The 6000-nt window shown below is 46.6% G+C and overlaps 1 pseudogene; it reads right to left on the bottom strand.

Annotated features, from left to right (window-relative positions):
• Positions 1-1972: 1972 nt before the first annotated feature.
• On the bottom strand, positions 1973-2947 carry LOC149862748 (olfactory receptor 2A1/2A42-like; annotated as a pseudogene).
• Positions 2948-6000: the final 3053 nt, after the last annotated feature.

The following is a 6000-nucleotide window of genomic DNA, read 5'->3' as shown; positions in this document are numbered from 1 at the left end:
CCTTCTCTGGGTCCTTTGCCTTTACGGGCTGGGGTCTGAAATCCCGCACACCACCGCGCCTCGCCGCCGCAAACACCGTGCCTCTCCGGCGCAAACAATAGTGCCCCACTGGCACCGTGCCCCTACTGGGCACCGGGAACCCCCAAGCTGCTGGCGAGCCCCCCTGAGGCCTCCTCACTCCCCTACAGCCTTATCCGGTCCTCCAGTGTAAACGGTAACCGAAACTCAAGCCACCTGGCTACAACATAAACACAGAGCCTCCTTGCTTAAGGCAAACACCAAGCCCCTCTAGGGCTTGCAATCATACCTCCCTTTAGGGTGTTCTCCTCCTTGGCATCATCGCAGCCAGTCAGCACAGCAAGGCTGCAACCACCAACTCAGGCTGCTCAGCTCCGCCGCAGAACTCCTGCTCCTGCGGCATCCAGAAGGGAACTGCCACTAGGCCCAGGCCTGAGCTGTTATAAAGGGCCTGGCCCTACCCCCTTCCGGTCACCTGACCGGCTGGTTGCCCTAGCACCCCACAGCTGCACTGCCCTGTTGATTGGCAGCTCTGTCAAACAGCACTTGAGCTGCCCTGGTGACTGACAGCTCACCTGCTCTCCTTCTCAGGCACGGAGCACCCCAGTGCCTCCGTGACACTCTCCTTCTCAGGCACGGAGTACCCTAGTGCCTCCATGACAATCTACATGTGGCGGAATGCCAGGCTTGCGATTCCAGCACTGCTTGGGGAGCCGCAAGCTTTGCGGAGCAGGCGAGCGCGCGGCTTGTGGGGCGGGATTGGAGGTAGCTTTATAGCTGCCCTTGAGGTTCGCCGAGCTGGCACAAGTAGATGGCTTAGAGTAAGTTGTTAGTTCTTTTGTAATAAGTCTATAGGATGTCCGTTGGTTCATGAGGTTCCGGAGCTAGCCCTTGCATTCCAACACTGGAACCAGTCCAATACTAGGTGCGGCCGCCGGCTCCTTAAGTCTCAGAACTGGTCAACAGCTCATTGAGAGGGGATGTTAGTAGTAGAAGTTATTACAGAGTAGATATAAGGTAAAACAAAAGGTTTTATTCACTCACCTGGCCTCACCCTCTTACGAATAGGAGGGGAGGCTGGTTGGAATGAAGTTGTAGTAAATATAAGTATGGAGAGCATAGATATGCTGTCTAAGCTACGATGAGAGGCAGTCGAGAAGTGGAGTCTCCGATGTTTCTTCAGTTACAGTATGCCAGATACAAAGGGGGTCTGTTGGTTCACGGGGTTCCAGAGCAAGCCCTTGCGTTCTAACACTGGAACGAGTCCAATGCTAGGTGCGGCTGCCTGCTCCTTAAGTCCCAGAACTGGTCAACAGCTCATAAATGGGATATACAATGCAATACTGTAACACAGTGAATCGTTGTCAGTTGTCGGATTTTTGAGGCCTTTGTCTTCGCTGGGGTAAGCCCAGGCGGGGAGGCTAGGAACTGGTCTGTAGGATGATCAGGCCTACAGAGTTTTCCAGTCGTCGTCTCTGCTGCTTCCTGCTTTTTTACCTCTTTTATAGATGTTCGTTGGACTGCCTCTATGACACTAACTATGATATAAGCTAAGCATACAGGGATAGGATAGTTTCTTTTACATAGTAGTTACTAGGCAGATTTTCTACGTAAGTTTCGTTTTTGCAGAAATGACACTTTTTAGATAAGAAGTGAAATTTACAGAGTGCAGGTGTGTGGCTCAGTGCCGGCGGAGAACAGTACCAAGCGCTTATTTTGATTAACGGTTAAGACTTCAAGGTTACATAAATGTGAGAGTGCCGCACGGCAGTTATACAGAAAAGAAAAGAAAAATATAAAACAGTTACACTACACAGAATCGAGAGGGAGTGAGAAAGTCAGAAATGGTTGGGTAAGGGGAGAGAATGCATTGTAAAATTTTAAAAAAAGAAAAACTGGGGGTTTTACTACTAACTGGTTCCATTCCTACACATATTACTCTACGTAATATCTCTTAGGTGTCTTTGAAAACCCCACACTCAGTTACTTGGGAGAAACCTACATTTCTAAGCATTTTTATCAGTGCCATCTTGACATCTCTGTTTCTCAGGCTATAGATGATGGGGTTTAACATAGGGGTGAGAACAGTGTAGAAAAGAGAGAGCACCTTGTTTAGCTCAGGGGAGTGGAAGGAGGTGGGCTGCATGTACCTGAAGAAAGCAGTACCATAAAACAAAGCCACCACAAGCAGGTGGGAGAAGCAGGTAGAGAAGGCCTTTTGCCTGTCCATGGAAGAATTGATCTTGAAAATGGCAGTGAGGATGTGCACATAGGAAACAAAAATGAAGGTGATAGGAGCCAGGAGAGTGAAGAGACACCCCACCTGGGTGACTAGTTCAATCAGTTGTGTATCAGAACAAGCCAGCTTCAACACAGCAGGCATCTCACAGAAGAAGTGGTTGATCACATTGGGGCCACAGAATGGCAGCCTTCATGTCAGGATAGTATGGGGTATTGGCAATATAAGGCCACAACCCCATGAAGCCACAGCTAGTGTGATACATGTCCTCTGGCTCATAATCACTCTGTAATTCAGTGGAAGATATATAGCTGCATATCGGTCATATGCCATGACTACAAGGAGGATGCACTCTGTGGTGGCTAAGGCCAGAAACAGGTACATCTGGGCTACACAACCAACCAGTGATATAGTTCTTATCTGGAATAGGAAGTTGGACAGCAGGTGAAAGATTGTGCTGGAAGAGTAGCAGATGTCTAAGAGAGAGAGATTACTGAGGAAGAAGTACATGGGTGTATGGAGGTGAGGATCCAGGCAGATAAGGAAGAAAATGGTCAGGTTTCCTAGCAGGGTTATGATATAAATGATGGAGAAAAGACCAAGGAGGAAGGACTGCAACTTTGGGTTACTGGAGAGGCCCCCAAGGATGAATTCTGTCACCAGAGTCTGATTTTTCATTTCTGTTCCCATCCATATTTCTTGCTCTAGGAATAAATAGATACATAATTAAATATATCAGTAAGCAGCATGGAACGGAGTTAAAGGCATGGTTTCAGGGAACCCACATGGTCATCTGAGAAACCAATAATGCAAACCAAGACACCCTGTTTTCATATTTATTATTTTCTTGAACAGATATCCATATCCACATTTTTGGATGCTAATGTAAAATACTTCATCTGAAAGGTTTAAATGCCTGTTAATCTATGCATTTAAATCAAATGGAAATAGCATATTTTTTTATGCATTGCATTAATGACTTGGGCCTGGTTTTCCTGTATCGGTAAACCTCAGAGTAGGTAGTGCTGAACAGAATGATTTTTGCACAGAAAAAAGTAACATTTTTTTTTAAGTCCCAGAATAATAAAATTTTCAACACGAATTCTGGGTTTTGGGTGAGGTGAGAGAGGCAGAATGTCATAAATATGAATATAATATTATTTACATTTTCTTGTGGAAAATTGAAAATGTTATCTGACAATAAGAATTTCCATGAGTTCACACCAGAGCAAAAGAGATCAAATAAATGATTGGGGGGAGCAGGAAATGGGGTGGGGGTTCTACTCGTGATCCACCCATGGGATCTCACTTCCCATCTCCTTGATGTGGCGAACAGGTCAGCAGGGTAGTTCTAGTTCCACTTTGCATGTTGCAGTTTGAAAGGAATAAAGCTAAATAAGAAACAGGTAATAATACCTATTGTGCTTGTATAGCAGTGTATCAGTATATAGACTTAGAGCCTTGTTACATGTTGTTCTCGTAACAACAAGCTGCTCAAATGTCAATTGGTGTTAGCACTAGTTTGAGTTTGGGGTACCCATACCTTATGGCTAAAAAACTTCTGTGACTGTCCACCACCTGCACTGGTCTGACTTGTTCCTAATGGCTGGTGAGCAGGGGCTGGACTCAGAGCAACAGCTATGAGTTGTTACTTGTTGACTTGTATCCCTGCTCTAGGTGGGGATGTCTGAGGGGTGAGTTGGAGCGGGGAGGAACATTAAAAACAAGGAGGTGGAGAGTTAATAGTATGGAGGTGAGTAATGAAATGGGAGGTGGGGGAAGGGTGTTTACATGAAGGAAATCAAGACTGAAGGCTAAAATAAAAAGAAGTAAAATAAATAAATAAAAAGAAATTAAGGGATTTGGCACTGTAGTGTACAAGGTGCTGGTTGTGTGCTTATGTCTTCTGGATGGCTGGGAGGTGGAAGTAGTGAGGGATGGCACTTTTGGGGAGTTACTGCCCCTGTCCCAAGAAGAAAGTCCCAGCTCATGGGAACAAACCTGGCTCCCTACCTAATTCTGCCCACTCCCCCAGCCCCTCTTCTGGACCCATCCATCCTCTGCAATCTGGTATGTTCTCTGCAGGATGTTTGCATGGGGTCGCACCCCTGGGTGGGGGAAAGGTCACACCTATGGGGGCTGGAGGGGAAGTTGTCTTGGTGACCAAACCCTCCTGAGAAACCTATTTCAGGGGGTGGAAAGTTTGTCCACAAAGAACAGGAGGGCAGGGAAGGAACACTTCCTTCTGGGATGCTGGAAGACTGAAATATGGGAGACTGATTTCTGAGGACTGACCGCACATTAATGGACCATGAGCTGAGTAACATGGATCAAAGATAAACCCGCCTTGGTGGCATAACTTTATGCCACCTAAAGTGTTCTTAAAATTAGTTTCACATGTTAATGTGTGGACAATGAAGGGGTTAAAAGCTTTAGGAACCACCAAAAATTACCATGTAACAAGACCCTTATTTCTCTCTGTTAAGGACAAATGTGTCTGTCAAGGACAAAGAGCTAGCTTGGGATTTAGAGCTAATCTATTTTTGTACTCATGTTTGTTTCTGCAGTATATGTTTCTTATTATTAAAAGCAATCTACTGAGGACGTTGAAAGTTTTTAAGGCTTAAATTTCAAAGAACTGTGCCTTTACAACTTCTTGGAGAAGTGAGTTAAAGGCTTGTGGACAGAGGCGATGTATAACGGGTGCATGGAGGTGCACATACACCCCCTGAGCATGGCAGTGCACCTCCTACTAAAAAGCATCACCGACACTGTTGGTGGCACCTCCGGGCAGTTGCTGCTTTCCACCCCACCACTGGTAGTGGCTGTGGGTGGTCCACAATCCCTGGCCACCACCAATGCTGCTGGCGGTGGCTGCGGGTGGTCACTGACCCTTGGTCGGTGCTCGCTACCCCGCCCCCCCACCACTGACAGTGCCAGCAGTGTCTGCGGGAGCTCCCCCACTTAGCACCACCATGCTTCCACCACCGTGCCGCACCAGCTGCTGGGGGCATGAGTCGTTCATGTTTGTGGATGCTCAGTATCCTTGGATATCAGACTCTCATATTTAATTTACTTTATGATACTTTAAATAAGTGATTCTTAATACTCTAGACTAGGGCTCTGCGAGGCTTCAGACAGAGCTTTGGATCCAGAGTATCTTCGGACGCTATGGCACATGAAGCAGCATGTCTGGATTGAAGAACTAGTTTTGTTAGGCTTTCCATAGTGTTTCAGAGCTTCTGAAGCGCTTTGGAGCCACTTTGGGGATGTGGCCATAGGTTATAATGGGGAGAAAATTAAATATATATAAGTTTGTTGTTTTTTGTCTGAGCTGGATAAAATTTGCAGGGGTTGTAGTCCCCAGTAAGAGCATGAAGCTTGCCAAGTTTCAAGAAGATTGATGCAGAGGCTTGGGGGGAATTGAACCCCAAATTCTTGAAAGCAAAACTGATGTCACGTGTACGTGTTACATCACAGGGAGGTAAAAACTGCAGGAGTTGTGGCCCTGGATGATGCCACAAATCCTGCCAAGCTTCAAGAAGAGCAGTGCAGGGGATTGGGGGGAACTGCACCCTAAATTCATGAAAGCAAAACTCATGTTACATCTATGTGTTACACCACAGGGGGGAGAAAAGTGCAGGCATAGTAGCACCCGGTGAGGCCACAAAGCCTGCCAAGTTTCAAGAAGATTTGTGGGGAACTGCACCTCAAGCTGCAGACATGCAAAACTCGTGCCGTGG

This window comes from Crocodylus siamensis, chromosome 6, assembly GCF_052110815.1.
Source record: "Crocodylus siamensis isolate JL-2025a chromosome 6, ASM5211081v1, whole genome shotgun sequence".
Lineage (NCBI taxonomy): Eukaryota > Metazoa > Chordata > Crocodylia > Crocodylidae > Crocodylus > Crocodylus siamensis.
Note: the sequence above shows the minus strand (reverse complement) of the source record. Positions and strands in the feature narration are given on the sequence as shown.